Source organism: Typopeltis vanoorti, chromosome 15 (genome assembly GCF_054136105.1).
Source record: "Typopeltis vanoorti isolate ZY-2024b chromosome 15, IOZ_Tvanoo_1.0, whole genome shotgun sequence".
NCBI lineage: Eukaryota > Metazoa > Arthropoda > Arachnida > Uropygi > Thelyphonidae > Typopeltis > Typopeltis vanoorti.
The window spans coordinates 20,027,587-20,048,698 of NC_143563.1; the positions used below are offsets into that span (position 1 = coordinate 20,027,587).

At 37.6% G+C, this 21,112-nt stretch overlaps 1 protein-coding gene and 1 pseudogene across 2 annotated transcripts in view; one reads left to right on the top strand and one right to left on the bottom strand.

The window, feature by feature from the left end:
* LOC150098449 (intracellular coagulation inhibitor 2-like) overlaps positions 1 to 21,112 on the top strand; it is a 44,663-nt gene that overhangs the window by 10,749 nt on the left and 12,802 nt on the right. The gene's annotated exons all lie outside the window — the stretch shown is intronic.
* On the bottom strand, positions 7,536 to 14,617 carry LOC150098450 (intracellular coagulation inhibitor 2 pseudogene; annotated as a pseudogene). The gene is made up of 2 exons (XR_016549502.1): positions 14,560 to 14,617; positions 7,536 to 8,794 (listed from the first exon to the last, which is right to left on the bottom strand). The product of XR_016549502.1 is annotated as an intracellular coagulation inhibitor 2 pseudogene (transcript).

Genomic DNA, 21,112 nt, shown 5'->3' on the forward strand with positions numbered 1-21,112 from the left:
AGATATAGAAGTTTCGCGTGGCCTTTCCGTAGTGATTATTGCATTTATATGTGATATAATTAGTTGTCTGAGGTCTTGTTATAAGGTATGTATTTCTGACTGTCCTGTAGTTGGCATCGAAATAATGTTTTAGCAAAGCTGCATAGTGACATAAACGTTTTGCTGTTAGTATTTTGCGTTCTCACATTGCAATGTATATAAGGTCGTTATTTTCTCTTTGTTCCCCAAAGATCAGTTTTATCATTTTGTACTGTAGCGACATTAATCTATTTAATTTGTAGGGGGCACAGAAATCATACGTTGTTATAGCGTATCTTAGTATATTTTGGCATAGTGCTTTGTATATTAGTGTTTTTAGGCCATGTAGAGTTTGCCACTTATTATTACTATTATTACTATTATTACGGGCAACTCCAGGGAGTCATTAGACTCATCGAGGGAGGCCCCAAATCATATTCATCACAACTATCTGACATTCATACAGTATCTATCATACCTCGCCTTAAACTCATTCACTGTCACAGCATCCACCACAGACTCAGGGAGCGCATTCCACTCATTCACTACTCTAAAAGTAAAGAACCCAGCTCTAACACCTTTACTAACCACACTTTTGCCCAGTTTCCATGGATGTCCCCTAGTCCTCCCACAACCAGCCCTGTTCTCAAAAATATCTTCTGAATTAATTTTATAGAAACCCTTCAGTAATTTGAATGTCTCAATCATATCTCCCCTCCTCCGCCTATCAACCAATTTTTGCAACCCACAAATCCTCAACCTGTTCTCATATGGTTCATTCCACAGACCTGCTATCATCTTGGTCACTCGCCTCTGGATCCTCTCCACCTCCTCCCCATCAAGAAGAAACCTAGGTGACCAAATCTGAGCACAATAGTCCAGATGGGGTCTTATCAAGGCTCGATTGAGAGGAACAATAACCTGCTTGTCTCTGCTTGTCAACGTATTCTTCAGCAACCAAGTGATTTGATGAGCTGTTTTGGTCACTTTTGCAATGTGTCCCCTAAATTTCAATTCCTTATCCACCAACACTCCTAAATCTCGTGCCTCATCAATTTCCTGGAGCAGGGTTCCACCAATGCAGTAAACTGCCGCCAATCTTTTCACCCCAAAATGCATAACCTTACATTTTGCCACATTAAACTGACATCCATTCTCCTTAGCCCAGACCTCCAATCTATCCAAATCATCCTGCAAAATTTTGACGTCATCTGCATTCACTATTGCCCTACCCAACTTCGCATCATCCGCAAACAAATGAACTGTTCCTCTCAGATCATTTCCTATATCATTTATGAACAAATTAAACAGCAGTGGTCCAAGAACAGATCCTTGTGGCACACCACTAGTCACAGGCCGTCTTGTGGACTCTACTCCCGAGTAAACCACTCTCTGATATCTCTCCGTCAACCACCCTCCTATCCATCTCACCAACCCTATGTCCATTCCCATATGCTGCAATTTACTGATTAGAATTCCATGTGGAATCCTGTCAAAGGCCTTGGCAAGGTCCAGTAGAATCACCGTAAACCCATTAGCCTTATCCAGTTCAGCCGTCACTGTGTTATAATACGTGAGCAAGTTACTGAGGCATGACCTACCCTTCACAAAACCATGCTGTCCCCGATACAGCATCCCATTTTCTTCAATCCAATCTTGTATTTTCCTTTTGACTATTTTCTCTAAGACCTTGACAATGATTCCTGATATGCTAATCGGTCGGTAATTTACAACAGCAGTCTTGGAACCACCTTTATGCAGTGGAACTATTTTCCCCTCTTTCCACCCGCTCGGGACTAACCCAGACCCGAGACTCAAATTAAACAAAATGGTCAAGGGTACTGACAATTCTTTAGCTGCTTCTCGTACAACACGAGCTGGTATACCATCCAATCCCACAGATGTATTGACATTGAGGTTATGCAATAGACTACTCACCTCCACTTCATTAACCACAATTCCCGTATAATCTACTGGTTTATTCGTTTCTGCAATGTCACCACCTGGATGATATACTTTTGCAAAGTGCTCACTCAGTAACTCAACTATCTCAACTGATTCAGTTACCTCCCTACCATCGGCATTCTTTAAAATCAATCTGCCATGTACATTTTTCCTTTTACTTGCTACATATCTAAAAAACTGTTTAGGATTCTCTTTAGCCTGCTTGGCCAATGTTCTTTCGTAATCCTTTTTTGCTTTTCTTACCACACTCGTCACCCTTCTGGCCTGCGCTTTATACCGTTCATGTGCCTGCCGGTCACCCTTCTCCTTAAATTCCCTCCATAGTTGTTTCTTTTTTTGCAACTCAAGCTTAATGGTGTTATTCATCCATTTAACCCATACTTGATTTATTATTCGGACTCTAGGTATACAGTCAGCCATTGCTTCATGCAAGCACTTCTTAACTACCTCCCATGCACTATCAACTTCTAGTCCTTGCAGTTGTACATGCCATGGCACTGAACCAATCAAACTCCTAAGCTTGTCATACTTTCCCGCCCGATAATTCCACATGTACCCTGTCTTAATTGAAAAGTCTACACCTTTAGCCACCTCCCAAGTTAAGACCCTATGATCACTCTCACCGATTGGTGGCAATGTGGTCATATTTGTTACAGCCAAATCCTCAGATGTAATTACTAGGTCAAGCACTCTCTGAACCCTAGTATTTTCCATTACATGCTGTCGCAGATAGTTATCCCTTAATATCCGCATAAAATCCAGTTCCTTCCTCGCGTGTGTCCTCTCCTCACTCCAATCAATGCGACCATAGTTGAAATCTCCCATAATAATCACCCTCCTTCCACCCATTTCTTCTATTTGCTTGTGCATACTGTCACCACCATCTTTTCCATCACCTGGTCTATAGCAGCACCCAATTGTATATTATGTATATTTGTATATATTGAGTACATGGTTTATGTGGCTATTCCAGTTCATATCTGCATCGCAGTAAATTCCAAGGTATCGTATTTTGACCTTAGTGACTGTAGTACTTTTACTGTTCTGTGTGTTGGGATCGGATGGTTATATATTTATTATCAACAGGTCGAGTCAGTGGATTTCTGAATATCATTAATTTTGTCTTTTCTGAGTTTACGTGTATGGAGTTTTTCGTGAGCCAGTCTGTGATCAGATTTATGTCATGTTGCATATTTGTTTGGGCTATGCTTGCGTTATTGTGGATGGATATTATTGCTGTATCATCTGCGTATTGGAATATCTTACCTTTGAGTGGTAGGTGATTAATATCGTGCGTGTAAATGTTGAATAGAGTTGGGGAGAGTACAGCTCCCTGTGGCACTCCACAGGTTACTGGTAGCTCTCTGCTTCGGTTTAACCCGATACGTGTGATATGCTTTCTATTTTGAAGGTAGTTTGTAAACCACATGTGAAGAGGCCCGTCTATTCCAACATGCCTCAGAATTTCTCACAAGGTTTGATGTGTAAGTGTATCGAATGCTTTAGTTAGATCAATGAAGGCTACCATGGCAATTTTGTTTTTGTCTAAGGCGGTATTAAATACGTCTGTAAAATCTTCCAAGAGAGATGTTATTCCCTTATTTTTCTGAAAACCATATTGTATTTTAAGGATAATATGAAAGAGCTCAGTGTATGCTGTGTGTTTCTTCAGTATGATCAGCTCCATAATTTGATTGATAATTGGTAATGTTGCTATGGATCTGTAATTGCTGATTAAATTTCTTTTTCCTTGTTTGTATATGGGTGTGATTATGTCGGTCTTTAGCCATACTTCGTATCTGTCCTGTTTTAAATTTTAATAATAATAATAGTAATAATAATAATAATAATAATAATAAGTTTGCACACCACCGCGCTAGGCCGCACGAAGGAAGTCTTGGTTTCGAGTCTAGTCGGCGACTAGAGGAAATTTTTCTAAGCCTTTTTTCGACCGGTTCCCGAGTTAGTCGATCTCTGGCACGGGCAAGCAGGTTTTTCCTCCCGGAAACTCGGGTTTTTCGTCCTGTAAACTCAAGAAAATCGACCGTAGAACCCACATTATTTCAGACATTAAATATATTGTGTTAGGGTTAGAGACCACGAGATGGCGGCACATTTGAGCCGTCTCTCTTCACTGCGTACCGCTTAATTAGTGATAGCCTTGGGCCATCTGTCTCTGATTGGGTACCAGTGGAGATTGAACTGCCCACTCAGTCTCCAAAAGTTAGATAGGGCTAAATGGCCTCGCCTACTCCCGTATATACGGGAATAAAAAGGCGTTAGCTGATTTTTTTTTTTTTTTTTTTAGATCCGCCTGCTTCCAACACAGCAACCAAATCAATAACAAATATATATATATAACCAGTATCACCCTCAGATAAGCTAATTACAAAGCTTCGAGGGTGCTGTTGAGTCACTTCCCAGTAGTAGTATTTATCTAACATTATTCACTTAACATTCTGTAATGAACTTAACTGTAATGAATTCTAGTAGTAAACAGAAAATGTGATAGTAATACTTCAGTTATATATTTAAGTTTAAAATTATATATTTAATTTGCAATTTAAATTTAAAAAAATTATTATTATGTAAACTGCAACATAAGTAATATTGTTTAACTTATTATAATAAACACGATTACTTTGATTATTATTAATGGTAATAATACACGCTTTTTACTCTTGTGTCAATGAGAAATTCTGCAAATGATAATGATATTAAGAGCAATTATAATTCTTACTGAACCATTTTGCAAGAAAAAGTTACATTGTTGCCTAAATACTAGTATATTCATGTAATTATTTGAGAGATAATAAACTATTATTATTAAATATATATATATATATATATATTATGTATATTCTATATTCAAAAATTCTGTATAATCTTTATTGTAAATAAAGTCACTCAATATGTAAAAAAATAAAAAAATTATTATTATTATTGTTATTATTTAAAAAATCATTTGGTACGTGCAAGTATTTGTTATGCACAATTGTATTCATAATAATCTTATTATAAATATTATATATGTAAAAATAATTGTATGTAATTTATCTGAGAAATAATAAAAAAAAAAATGAAAAAAAAAATATTATTGCAAGACAAGCGAACGCATTGCAAGACAACACACCAACCTTCAAAAAAAAAAGTAAAAAAAGCAAAAACAGAAACAAATTACCAATTTTTGTGGATTAGAGATGCCAAGATATTCTTGAGGAAGTCACAAACTTCAATGCCGATACACATCAAAAGCTTAGAAGACAGAAACTCTGCCACGGTGAAAAAAAAAAAGTCTCCTAATTAGTTTTCACAAAGAAGACCACAATAAAAACGTATGTGAACCACCAAGACAGATACAATAACACCAGAACATACCGGCAATTTCACTTTGATCAGAGATCTTTAAGATCATTCAATTGACCTCCCAAACATCAGCCTAATTCCAACACAGCAAACAAATCAATAAAAAATAAATAAAATAAATACATATACCTAACCGGTGTCATCCTCAAATATGCTCATTAAAAGCTTCGAGGATGCAAGCAGAAACATCAGATTTCGCCGAGATCGACAAAAAAAAACAATAATAAATATTTATCACATTGAAGTGTTGTAGTTACAGAGTTTAAAAACATTAATGTTGGTGTTGTACATGGAGAAAAATATACTAATAGAAAAAAGGATAAGCAGAATTTTTATAATGATCTCTATGCAACTAAGAGCCAAGTTTCAGAACCTATTATTCTAAAACCAAGCAATATTCCAGATGTACTTCCATAAGAAATAGAACATGCCCTTAAGAAAATGAGTAAAGGTAAAGGCTCAGGACTTGATCATGTTAAGGCTGAAGAAATCCAACAAGGTGGACCAATTATTTTCAAAGAGTTGGCTGCCAGTTTCACGTGGTACTTCAAAGAAAGATTCCAGAAGAATGGATGACCTCAAAAAAAAACATACTTCTACTCAAAAAAGGGAACAAGGAAGACATAAAGAACTACCGTCCAATCTGTCTACTCTCTCACTTATATAAAATAATGAACAAAATAATACTGAACAGAATCCAAAACATTCTCGAAGACAACTCCAGTAGAGAGCATGCCGGATTCAGAAGAGGCTTCTCCACAATAGATCATATCCAAGTCATTTCACAGCTAACAGAAAAATGCAGAGAATACCGAATCCCTGTATGTTTTCTCTTTATTGATTTTAAAAAAGCATTTGATACCATAGAGCACAGTGCAGTCATTAGTGCCTTATTGGAAATAAATGTGGATCCTACTTACATCCACATGATAAAAGAAATTAACAAAAATCAGACCACATAAATAATACTATTTGATCAATCTATAAATATAGATATAAAGAGTCGGGTCCATCAAGGCGATGTGATCTCCTCGAATATATTTACCAGTACTTTAGAATATATTCTGAAAAAAATAGACCTGAATGGAGGAATAAGCATAGATGGTTAAAAACTACAAATCCTTATGTTTGCCGATGACCTGGTACTGATATCCCACAACCCAAAAGATCTAGAAGAAATGGGTGATAAAATATACACAAACAGCAGTAAGATAGACTTAGAAATGAATCTAGAAAATACAAAATGGATCACAATGGAACACAATGACAGTCACCTATGTATTGATATCATCCCTATAGAACAAGTTGACTCCTATAATTACTTAGGACAGACAGTAAAAATGAATAATTGTTTATCTGAAGAACTAGCAAAAAAGAAAGAAAGCTGCATGGCTATCATTCAACAGACTAAAAAAACACTTACTGATCCAAATCTTGACATCTCTGCAAAGGCAAAACTATTCAGTAGTGACATTCTTCCATCACTCACATATGGATCAGAAACATCGAACACGACAAGAAAAGAAAAAAAAAACTATCAGAATAACTCAGCGTGCAATGGAACGCAGGATTTGTAACATCAACAAAAATGCACATGTTAGGAACAACGGAACTAAGAAAGAGATCAGGCATAAAAGGTGTGGTAATTGCAGTATATGAAAGCAAGATGAGATGGGCAGGTCACATAGCCAGACTCAGGGATAACAGATGGACATATAGAATACTCAACTGGCAACCAAGAATAAAGACAAGACCACCTACAAGATTGGAAGAACCAATAGTGAAATCTATGGGTATAACATTTAAGAGAGATGATCAAGATCGAGATCGTTGGAGGCATCTTTGTGGCGTGCACTCATGGAGAAATCCTAAGAGAAACACAGCTCCATCAAGGTAATTGAAATGTATAAGCACAATTAAAACTTCTCTACAAACAGCGTGTTGCTATAGTAACGGTTTGCTTTTATTTATTGAAATGTATAAATATAATTAAGATCTGCGCGTCACTTGTTGCTGTAGTAACGGTTTTTAGAATCATGAAACGATTCTACATATTTGTATTATTTGAACTGTATGAATACAAATATGTAGAATAATTTTATGAAAGTCTTATAATATAAAATTCTCCCTGTGCAGAATGATAAATTATAAAATGTGTTATATTATTGTAAATGACCTAAATTGAATTATTTTGTATTATTTCTTTATTAAGTATTACTAAAGCATAGTTCCTCACAATTCACTGACTCTTCCGCTGAACAGGATCATTCCATTTCTCTTGTCAACAATAAGAAATAGAAATGGATGATTTGCAACGAATGATGGGATATCAGGATTAAAAGATGTTAATGCTATTCCGATTCCTGTCGCCCCAGCTGCTTCACTTCCTTCTTCGTTCACTTCGATAAAAGCCTTATGAATAACTGTCGAAACGGAAAGTGAATTAGCATCACTAATCCCACCGAGATCAGCCTCACCGAAAACCTTTCTCATTTGCATATCTTGGAGAACATTGTTCATTTCTTTGGTGTATTCTAATTTAAATTTGGGAATCATGATTCTTCGCAATTCAACTTCCTTCAGAGTGTTGTCAATTTCATTGAGAAGTTCTTTGGAGAGTTTTTCTTCCAGTGAAGACAGACCATCGATTTCACTTGGCAATAAAATCCTCATCACGATGTCCTCACCTTCGTAAGGAAGCTCCAATACTTTTAAGTTGTATTCGTTAATGAATGCATAAGGAAATATTTTATCGTACATGAACATCATGGACACACCTTTACTGGCGGATTGCAAACCATTATTGTAAAATGGAGCAGGAAGAGTATTTTGGGGATCAAACTGCTTCTTCCACGTACCTTTAAAGTAAACAGCATTCAAAAGCATGGCGACAGTGTCAGGATCCAAAGATTCTACGAGTTTCTTTATTTTCTGGTTCGTATTTTCTGCAACCCAAGAATTAATTTCGGCTACTGCTTGTTCTCCTTGCTTAAAATCGATATTTCTGGCAAGAGCTTTAAAATAATCCTTCAGCCCTTGGACATAATTTGGATTGATATCGAAGTCGTTTTGAAAAAATGCTGCATTGGCCACTTGAAGGGTGTATTTGTTAGATGACGATAGTATCAGCTCTAGCAACTGTTTAAATGATTTCGGTATTTCTTCCTCTTTAAGATGGGTGTCGCTGTATCCCATCGTCTGCATAATTTCAACGGCTGTCGATCCTCTAGCCCCATATAACAACATAGCAATGGCTGTTGACAAGCTAAATGGAGAATAGAAGAGGTTTCCTTTTTCCGATGACAACTCTTTGTGTAGATTGACTGCAAAGTAGTTGTTTGCCAACGCCACCTGGTTATGGAGTTGTTCAGATTTTGGTGCAGGTGTGCATTCCACATAAAATATAAAAAGACAGATTCCGAAAAATATTCTTACGAAATCCATTCTGAAAAAAAAAAAAATAATAATAATAATAATAAAATAAAAATAAATAGCAGAATTTATTGTTTCAGAATAGTTAAATAATAATTATGTTGTTATTTCCAATTATAATATTTAAAGAAGTGGAGTTATATTTATATATAATGATATTAAGTTCTTTCATTAATTTACACAAATAATCTATCAGTAGTTTGTAATTCACAATTAAAACGTCTATTCTTTAAATTTACATGATTTACATGAGAAAGAGGTTGGACATCTGGTGTGAGAAAATTCGACTCTTTTGCTCAACACTCGATCTTTATTTAATTTAATAGTAGCAATTCTACCAATAAGTCCTTATAAGGACTGGCTTAAAGGGGCGAAGCGAGAATGCTTTTCATCTTCCCCGTTATCTGTAGAGGACAGTATAGGAATAAGGTGTTATTAAGCTATTAAAGCTCTGATCATGGCAGGAGGGTAATAGCAATAGCGAGCCTCAGTTAGAACTTCATTGTTGGCTACAGCATTGCCATCCATTGCCCTCCAAGGGTATTTATATTGCAATTTGCATTGAATGAATCAATCACCGCATCACACGGTCGATTGATTCCTTTTAAACTTCCTTCCTTTACCAATAAGCGAAGTTGTAAATATACTAATAAGATATGAAACAGAATAACTTAAAGGTGTCGAAAATAATTTTACAAAAAATTTTTAAATATTTAATGAATTTAAAAATATTCAAATAATTTTAGTTATAAATATATATATATAATATTATTTTATATACAAATATAAACGACATATCTAAAGGAAGTATATGAATATACAACTAAACTCATTAACACTTCGCTCCAATTCTTTTAAACATTTTGGAAGAGGTCTTGTTTTGAAATTGTTTTGGGGATTTGGAGAAATGCAAAACTGTTACATTGTGCGAAAGGAGGGGGGGGGGGAAATTGCAGTTGACTACAGAGGTCAATAAAGACCTTTCCAAAAATTAGATCTTCGGAAAGGTCAAAAATATACAATATATAAAGAAATATAAGGTCAAAATACATTTTTTTTTAAATCGAAATGTATAGAATACACATAATTTCAAGAGCAATGAAGATTTGATCAGTAAAGTAACAGGGAAATTATCTATGAAATTAAACCTTGCCTTCAAAAATCATTAATCAAAGCATGTGGAATATTTATCAAGAAAAAAAAAACATTTTCAATTCATTCCTTTGCAAAGTTTACACATTTCATTCAGTTGAATACAATTCCAATTCTACTTTCTATGTCATGAGTAGGTCCTTCATGAAGCGCCCCCTAGCGTCCAAGGCTTCTTTTGTATTCGTAACCGCTATCCCAGAGAGAGTGGTTCAACCTATGCTCATAATATATTTTGTAAGTAAATTGCGTGTGTTCTCCTAACAGGTTTGTTAGGAGACCAAGTTTCCGGAGGGAAAACCATACTACCTTCGTATGGGACAGACTAATTCACCCCCGCTTGAAAAGATCTGATAATGGTTCTTCACGAGCTAGATGGGACTCTTTGTGCACTTTGAAAATCAACCACAACTTCACTCTTTTTGGGTAGTAGAATGCGTGACATTATATACGTGACATGAAATACTTATATACACATATGATCAGCGGCGGCTCGTGCATAGGCACTGCGGAACTGCAACACCCCCAATTTTTCTCGTCATATAAATATATTTATTAATTTATTTATATTTGCTTGTAATATTTAATTTTATCATCAACAATCTTATACAATTATCTTATTGTGTATAAAAAATAAAAAAAATCCATCTTGTAGCACCTAGGAGTGCGAAGGACGCTAGCAGCACTGTGTTTACCACAGTGTCATATTGCTACTCGCGCAAGCATATGCACGTCATAGTGAGATGCGAGCTATTAGCGTAATGCGGCACTGTCAGTCGCGTAGTTCCACTGTTGTTTGTATACAGTTTGCGCCAGTAGTAGAGTGTTCGTAGTGCTTATCGTGTTTACTCCATCTCTTGAAATATTTGGACATTACAATTAAAGACATAATTTGTTATAGTTTTTATTTTAGAACATTATTGGGGTTATAATAACGGATTTCATTTTTAAGTAATTTTGAATTATACCAAACTGTATAATTTCATCGATAATAAATAATATTTTTTCATGTTTAATTTTTTTTAATTTTTTACCATAATTTTGATATTTTACCCAAACACGTATACATGTACTTAGAGTGCGTATGTATATTTCGAAAGTTGCAGCACCCCCCAAGATTTCAAGCCACGGGTCGCCACTGCATATGGCATATATGTATAAGACACATGTACAAAATAGGACCTATGCACCTTAGTGATGACAATTTTGTAGACGCCTGGGAATGCTGGGGAAGAATTAGAATTCAAAGAGTACCAGTGAGGCGCTAATAAAATTTCTTGGAGTAATTAGTCATCAATCAATTCATGAGATAGTGACGCATTGGGAGATTACAGATCAACCATGGATGGTGGAAACAAACACAGACGTATGAAAAGAGATAGATGAGTGCTCCTGATGATGGTTGAATCGTTAAAACTCCTCATTTGCAAAAGATAACGTATGAGGAAATAACTTAGATACTTCCAAATAAGCGAACCAATTTTGTTATTATTATAGTTTTCTTTCAGCATTTCGATGGATAAACATGCGAATTAGTAAGTTAAACGTGGGAATATAGTATGGATCTCTAAGTTGTGTAGATCAGGAAAAACATGTGCCCAGGAAAAGCTTTTCAAACGGTTACAATAAAATGGCATACATGGGACATTATATCGAGCAGTGTGTTATCTATATTTCAGTTGTAAGTCAGTAGTTAGAATTAAAGGGAAGATGGTGTGAAGTAAAAGCAGGTACATCTCCCATTTATCATCTATAATCTATCTATCTATCTCTCCCTTCGGTACAGACGGGTTGGGTTTCCTCCTAATGAGGAGTCACGGCGAAATAATGCAGCCGGAATGCCACTCCTCTGTTACATCCCTAATGGAGGTATTCATAACTGTAGTCCGTGTGTGTGTTCACGGGGCCGGTTTGCCTATGCCGGATGAAAAAAACCATCTGAACTGAGGGGAAAAACCTTATTGCCCGCGCCCAAGACTGGCTAACTTGGCTATGGCTGAGGAAGATCCTTGAGCTCCTCACGTCTCCGACGGGAATCGCACCTAGGACACTCCAGGCATATGGTTGCAAAGCCCCTAGGCCAGTGATGGCGAACCTATGACACGCGTGTCAGCACTGACACACTTGAGGGTTTCCGGTGACACACCTTGGATGTTGAAAAATACTGGTATTCTGATGAAAAATCTGCGAGAAATCATGTAAGATTGCTCTCAGTTAAGGCGAAGGTAGGTTTGTTCATTGAAAGAATTTTCTACCAGTAGTCAGCAACAGAAGTCATTAAATGTAATGTAAGTTTGTAAGTTCAGTTTATTAAATTAATTGTATAATATGAAATCATATATTTTATATCAATGTCCTATTAAATAAATAGCCTGATATGATATGTATAAGTCACCATCTACAGGGTGTCCAAAAATTCAGGCAAGAAGTAATTTTGATAGAAAACACAGGTTTTTAATTAAAAATTGTAATTTCTTATTGATTCATAACGTATACAGTATAGGGTTATGCATGGAATAGCATATCGGGTAAATGGCCTCCACGGCTTTGCTGACACATATGCACTCTTTTGTCGAAATTTTCCATGACCGTTTTGCATAAATGTTGCTGAATTTCGTTGATACAGCTCTCAATTCAACTCCTTCAAAGCGTGGTCGTGGGCTTGTTGGCATAAACCTTAGACTTCAAAAAACCCCAAAGAAAAAAGTCCAACGGCGTTAAGTCACATGATCTGGGCGGCCAATTCTGATCACCAAAACGGGAAATTACACGACCAGGAAATGACTCATGCAGTACTTGAATTGTTTCTCGGGCTGTATGGCATGTGGCACCGTCTTGTTGAAACCACATGGCGTCCACCTCCATATCTTGCAATTTAGGCACAAAAAACTGGATTATCATGTCGCGATAGCGAGCACCATTAACTGTTATTGCCTTACCAGCCGCATTTTCGAAGAAGAATGGATGATGATGCTTCCACCCCAAAATCCGCACCAAACAGTGACACGTTGTGGAGGTATTTGTTTCTCAACAATCACTCGTGGATTTTCTGAACCCCAAATGCGACAATTTTGTCGATTAACGAAGCCATCAAGATGAAAATGAGCCTCATCGCTGAAGATGATTTTGTTCGAAAAATAAGCATCCACTTGTTGTTGTTCCATAATCCGTTCAACGAACTCTCTTCGCTGTGTGTGGTCAGCAGGCTTCAGTTCTTGAGTCAATTGAACTTTGTAAGCATAAAGATGCAAATCTTTTGTGAGAATACGCTGTAGATAGCTTCTGGAAATGCCCAATTCAAGACCACGGTGCCGAAATGATGTTCCTGGACTCTCAGCAACACTCTCACGAACTGCTTCGTTGTGTTCTGTTGAACGACTTGTTGAAGGACGGCCAGAGTGTATAAGATCACTAATTGATCCAGTTTCCTTGAATTTTTTAATTAATCTTTTCACAGTTGATGAAGTTAAATCACTATTCCGACCATATTTTGTACGAAAATTGCGAGCTGTAGCTGCCAAAACTTCATTATTTTTAAAATGTTGCTCAACAACGAAAATGCGTTGTTCTTTCGTGTAGCGCTCCATGTTTAATAACCCTGAACTGTCAGCTGTTACGCTGTCTTTTTTTTCTCGCTGGCAACACTTTACCGCACAAATAGCGCTAAATTTAAATCTTGCGTGAAATTTGGGACACCCTGTATGATTATGTAGTTACATTTATAATGCATGTATGCAAGTGGCACATCAACAACGTCAATATTTAAAAAAAAAAAAAAAACGTTTGACACACCTGGGTAAAACATTTCGCCATCATCACTGCTCTAGGCTAACCGCAAGAGACCTATAATCTATAGAGATAGCTTTATTATAGAAAGTGGCATTAATATGTGATATTAATGCCACTGAATTGAATAACTGTTGTGATTAATTTGGCACAAAAATCAGCAATAAAAAACACCAAAACTATTAAACATGGGCAGGAACACCGAAAACTTCAACTGCATTCTCAAAGAAGAATCTACACGACAAGTAAACTACAGAACAAGTAAAATTTTCAACTATTAGGCACAAATTTTAGTGAAGATGGCAAATTAAATATAGAAATCTTCAACAGAATATGCAAAACTGGTATGGTAGGGAGTCAGGATAAATGTATGTGGAATAAGAGAAAAATTGGCAAAAACACTATCTATCAATTATAATTAAACCTTCGAGTTATAAGACCGTGTTCAAACCAGTTTTAAGTTATGTACCTGCGAGTTGGGTTAGAAATCAAGCACTCTGTGATCACAGATATGAGAGAACAAATTAGGGAAGTGAACAGATGTCATTAGTAGCAGAATTCTATTCATGATATTAGGAAGCAACATGACATTATTATGTCATGTTCACATTTAAACAAAATAGGAGAAGACAGGTTAGCAAAACAGGTGTTTGATGCCAAGGTGACAGGAAAAACTCAGAGGAACACCAAGATCTAGGTGGACTGATTCAGTTAGAACGAAATGTTAGAAAATACAATTAAATAATAGGAATAAAGTGTCGTTAAAAGTACATCTCGATTTAAATCGAATTTTTAGTATCAATAATGATATCTGCAAACGCATACTAAAGTATTAGTACTTACCTAGCAGAAGAAATGTTGTTAATACAGTTCGGCTTTTCTTTTTCAATGATCTTTTTCAATCCATCCCAACATGACGATCACTAGTGGTCATTTTTATGTAAAATGCTTATTTCTTAGTACGCATGCGCCAATAGTCAACCTATTACTACAGACTTGCGCGATGCCAAATTTCAGTTGATTGTGACATCTGTCATTGTAATTGAGTCACGTCACTTAGCTGCCCTTGCACTCTCGCTAAAGAGGCCGAAGTACGTCTCAGCAAGATATTTCTTAGAACAAACAAGTTTCTCAACTTCATTCCACAACACCCATTCTTTCACGGCAACTTTGGTGTAGTTTATTTACTTTTCCCAAAAGACAGTTTACTAGCGGCGATGAAATATGTAGATTACTAAACAAGGTGTTAAAACAGTGAATTTATCTTTCTTTCTTCATAGATGATCAACATTATTTCTAATGTCAACACAGATTAAATCTGGAAAACAATAAAAGTTAATGTCTTGAACGGATTTCACAAGAGATATTTAATTTGTATAAATAACTGAAATGACTAGTATTTTACACCTTCGTCTCTTCATTTATTACAACTTGAAACAATTCATTTCGTGTGAAACAAAATTGCTACGTTCATATATAACCCACACCACAAGAAGTAACAGATAAATTCCACTTTCGTGCTTTACAGGATAATTTATCTTACATTTTATTTGAAATAAAAATAATAATGCTAAATAAATAATAAATTCCATGAACTCCATAGGTCAGTCGTTATCAACGATGTGTGTTTGCTTGCAAAGACACGGATTGAATCTCTTCTGGGATCTGAAGATTCTGCACAAGGATTTTCCACTTGAAGTTGATTTAGCAAACTCATCCAGAGCTCGTAATATTTTTCCTTTCGAAAATCCGTGTTTTTCATCAATCAAAAACAGGCACACTTGTCGGAAGATCACGTTCGTCCATAATTCAAACATTGAATGCGTCAGTATATTATAGCTATATTATAATATAGACAGTGCTCCGAGATAATTATTTCTATAAATAACAGTCTGCTTTAAAAATAAACTTTTCTTATAAAATTTTACTGAAACTGATAAGTATATTAAAGTATTTTTAGCATAATTTAAAATATGAAACTGTTTTTTATTAAAATAGCAAATAATAATTACACCTTAAAAATTTTATAATGAATTTGCATATTATATTCGTCATGGTAGCAACTAAATTAGTGGTTGAGGTGATTGATTCATTCAATCCAATAACCTTGGAGGGTAATGGATAGCAATGCTGTAGCTAATGAAGCTCTAACTGAGGCTCGGCTATTGCTGTTACCTTCCTGCCATGATCAGAGCTTTAATAATAGCTCAATAAACTTATCCCTACACCGTCCGCTACAGATAACGGGGAATATGAAAAGCATTCTTGCTTCGCCCCTTTAAGCCAGTCCTTATAAGGATAAGGAACTAAATTAGCGAATTTTAGGGTATATATTTATGTAGTCCTTTTTAGGACTCCCCGGGTAACAAATAGCAATGCTGAACCGAGGAAGTAAACTGAGGTTCGGCTGTTGCTGTTATCCTGGATGTGAGTTTTTGAGTTCGCTCCCTTAGGGTTTTCGCCTTAAGGGAGCACCTTGAGTCTCCGGGGAAGGTGTTCTCCGGCAGGGCCCGCTGAGGGGTTCTTGTCGGTGAATTATTTTCCTCGGAATTTGAGCGGTTCTGCTCAGGAGTCGGGGAGCCCATCGGGGTGCTAGGATGGGGCGGCCGACACTGAGTGGAACCAACGCTGAGCGGTTCTGCTTAAACGGGGAGCCCGTCGGGGTGCTTGGACGGGGCGGCCGTCAATGAGTGGAACCAACGCTGAGACATGGACGGTCTTTCGCCCACTATGGAGTGGCCTAGAGATCGTCCGATTTTTTGAGATTTTACCCTTTACTTACTAATCAGGACTTCCAGGGTAACAAATAGCAATGCTGAACCGAGGAAGTAAACTGAGGTTCGGCTGTTGCTGTTATCCTGGGTGTGAGTTTTTGAGTTCGCTCCCTTAGGGTTTTTGCCTTAAGGGAGCACCTTGAGTCTCCGGGGAAGGTGTTCTCCGGCAGGGCCCGCTGAGGGGTTCTTGTCGGTGAATTATTTTCCTCGGAATTTGAGCGGTTCTGCTCAGGAGTCGGGGTGCTAGGATGGGGCGACCGACACTGAGTGGAGCCAACGCTGAGCGGTTCTGCTTAAACGGGGAGCCCGTCGGGGTGCTTGGACGGGGCGGCCGTCAATGAGTGGAACCAACGCTGAGACATGAACGGTCTTTCGCCCACTATGGAGTGGCCTAGAGATCGTCCGATTTTTTGAGATTTTACCCTTTACTTACTAATCAGGACTTCCAGGGAAACAATTTGCAATGCTGAACCGAGGAAGTAAACTGAGGTTCGGCTGTTGCTGTTATCCTGGGTGATGAGTTTTTGAGTTCGCTCTCTTAAGGTTTTTGCCTTAAGGGAGCACTTTGAGTCTACGGGGAAGGTGTTCTCCGGCACGGCCCGCTGAGGGGTTCTTGCCGGTGAATTATTTTCCTCGGAATTTGAGCGGTTCTGCTCAGTGGTCGGGGAGCCCGTCACTGAGTGGAACCAATCTGAGATATGGACGGTCTTTCGCCCACTATGGAGTGGCCTAGAGATCGTCCGATTTTTTGAGATTTTACCCTTTACTTACTAATCAGGGTAACAAATAGCAATGCTGAACCGAGGAAGTAAACTGAGGTTCGGCTGTTGCTGTTATCCTGGGTGTGAGTTTTTGAGTTCGCTCTCTTAAGGTTTTTGCCTTAAGGGAGCACTTTGAGTCTACGGGGAAGGTGTTCTCCGGCACGGCCCGCTGAGGGGTTCTTGCCGGTGAATTATTTTCCTCGGAATTTGAGCGGTTCTGCTCAGTGGTCGGGGAGCCCGTCACTGAGTGGAACCAACGCTGAGATATTGACGGTCTTTCGCCCACTATGGAGTGGCCTAGAGATCGTCCGATTTTTTGAGATTTTACCCTTTACTTACTAATCAGGGTAACAATTAGCAATGCTGAACCAAGGAAGTTAACTGAGGTTCGGCTATTGCTGTTATCCTGGGTGTGAGTTTTTGAGTTTGCTCCCTTAGGGTTTTTGCCTTATTGCCTCCGGGGAAGGTGTTCTCCGGCACGGCCCGCTGAGGGGTTCTTGTCGGTGAATTATTTTCCTAGGAATTTGAGCGGTTCTGCTCAGTAGTCTAGGACGGAGCGGCCGACACTGAGTGGAACCAACGCTGAGCGGTTCTGCTAGGACGGGGCGGCCGTCACTGAGAGGAACCAACGCTCAGATATGGACGATCTTTCGCCCACTATGGAGTGGCCTAGAAATCGTCCGATTTTTTGAAATTTTACCCTTTACTTACTAATCAGGACTTCCCGGGTAACAAATGGCAATTCTGTAGGTAATGAAGTTTTAACTGAGGCTCGGCTATTGCCGTTACCCAGCCATGACTAGAGCTTTTTAGCTCAATAACACTCCATCCACGCAGATTTACTTCATTCAGATGACGGGATAAAGAATCAAGGACTCAGTCCATCGCCCAGTTCTTTTAAGAACAGAATTAGCGCTAGTAATAATAATATCAAGGAAGGTGAGTTAGAGAGTAACAGATGGCAATGCTGTAGCGGACGGTTCCCCAAATTGGGTTCCGGGGAACGCTGGTGTTCCGCGGAAAGTGAACAAATGTTCCGTGAAAAATTATCAAAAATTAATATTAATATGAGCCTGGAATGGTTTATAATGCTGCGACAACTTTAAACATGTTTGAAAATCAGACTCTCCTCACGTTGCGTGTGGATTGTGCTATTAAGGCCAAGGCGCGCTGGCCTTGACTCAGCCGCCCACGGTTGTCGATACCTCCGAGCGCGAGTGAAGTACGGAAGTATCTATTCTAGGAAACGTAAGTGGTCACAAGCAAGGTCAATGCGATGCGATACAGCCTGCTTCGGCGATAGTGTGCGCTTAGCTTTACATTGAATACGAGACCGATGATACTCGACTCTTACTAAGGTGTTCCGTTAAAATTTCAGGATTTGTGAAGTGTTCCGTCGTAGGTAAAATTTGGGAAACGCCGCTGTAGCCAATGAAGCTTTAACTGAGGCTCGGTTATTGCCGTTACCCCTCCATGACCAGAGCTTATAGTTCAATAACCCCCTATCCATAACCATACATTTTCTTCCACAGATAACGGGGAATATGAGAAACATTCTTGCTTCACCTACAGAAGATGAAAACAGAATGATTTTCATGAGGTGTTCAAATAGGATGTGAGATTTTTTGTATTATTATGTGATATTATGATCTATAAATTTAATTAAAAAAACTCATTAATTCATTTAAAATTAATTAATTTATTTAAAATACTGTAAATAAATTAATTAAAACAGAATTGATTAAAATTAAAAAACAATGAATTAAAATTAATTAATTAAAATTAAATATCTATTTTATCTATTTATCTATTTAAAATTATTTATCTATTATATGTTCATGTAAACAAAAAATATGATTTATTTTTAAATTTTGGTTCTCTAGAGATGTAAGACGACACTCTTATCAATTTCATTTGATCCAGATGCAAAATCAACGGTTTCTTGTTGCTTACAGCTACTTGTATTTGCTATACTGCTCTCTTTTGGGGGTTTTTTAACCAATGATCCATACGTAAGAATTTGAAAGCTAAAAAAAATACCGTATTTACTCGAATATAACTCTAACTTTTTCCCCAAAATTAAAGCTAAAAAATCGGGTTGCGAGATACGTGCGGGGATTTTCGGAAACAAAAGTTTTCAGAAAAAAACTGAAAATGGTGCGACTTACCAAGAAGCTCCTACTCGCCATCACTACTTTTGGCATCGAGAACAGTTTCTTTGCGTGCATCGTCAAAGTTATCTACCCAAATAGCGTCATCTTCTTTCCCATTATTTCAAGCAAAAATTACCAGTGATTTACAAGACTTGAGATACGTAGAGCAGCAAAGAACTGCATATGATTGGTGCGGTATTAACAAAAGATCGCGTGAACCAAAGACAAATTAGTATTTCAACTGTTGAGTTGAAATGCTAATCCCTTCAACCGAAATCCATAATATCTGAAACACATTCACTATATATTTCTTAGTTTTAACATGTTAACGACGGGGGGGGGTGTCAAACAAAACCATATGTTCCACTGGCAACATATGGGTTTGCTTGGCAGTTTCTGATGGGGAGGGGATGTGATTCATTAGTTAGTGCCGTTTATATCCTGGTTGACTCTAATTGCACTGTATGTTGAAAAATATAATGACTCCTTTAATTACGCATAGCCGAAAATTGCCACGTACCCCCTAACGACCTTTCGCGTACCCAGGGGGGTATGCCTCTCACACTTTGAGAAACACTGCTGTATTACTTTGTATACCATGTATACAAAGCAGCTTACTGGTGGCTAGTATTCACTTTTCTGATAAGAGATTATCATAAACAAACAAAGCAGCTATATGCTCATCTCCCACTGACCAATGAAGCTTCTTCCAGAGTGAATTCTTGACTTTGGTTTTCCACGTCTGCATTATATAAAATACTGCATAGAAGGTATTAATCTTCGCAACAAACTTTTAAAAACCATTTTAGGATTGGAGACACTTAAAAGATCTGCAAAGGCTATGGGCATGCATTTGAAAGATGTTCTGATATTCTTAAACTTACTGCCAAACGTGAAATGAAGTAGAAAATAATTGCCACAGAATCTTTTTTTCAGATATTCATACGCTATTTTGATCTTTCATTTTTAACTGCCATATTCTTCAGATCATAATTATAGACGGAATACGGAACTACTACAGAACAGCTAAGTCGGTATACAGACGATGCCTGTACAGTGACTGTATGGGCATCGTCTGTACATCGACTTATCCTCACACAGTTGTGAGGATCTTAATCTCCTAAAAATTGGAATTTTTCATCTAAGCAGGCAAACTGGCCAGACGAATATTTTGAATTCACTGACATAACACACTACAGGTCTCAAGTTCTTAGGCTGTTGTTCCAATAACAAAGCCTTGTGGAAGATCAATTAAATTTGATTTGTCTTTATTTCATTTAATTTTTAAATCATTTCAAATTCTTCCCCGTATTGGGAGTAGACGAGGCTATTTTAGGTCTAATCTAATTGATGGGTGGGCAGTTCAATCTCCACTGTTACCCAGTCAGAGATAGCTGGCCCAAGGCTATCACTAATTAAGCGCACGCAGTCAGGAGAGACAGCTCAACAAGTGACGCCATCTCGTGGTCCCTAACCCTAACACAATATATTTAATGTCTGAAATAATGTGGGTTCTACGGTCAATTTTCTTGAGTTTACGGGCCGACAAACCTGAGTTTCCGGGAGAAAAAACCCACTTGCCCGTGCCAGAGATCGACTAACCCGAGAATCGGTAGAAAAAAGGCTTAGAAAAAATTCCTTTAGTCCCCGACTAGATTCCAAAGGAAGTCTTCCTTCGTGCAGTCACGTGATGTGTTGTGCAAACGAT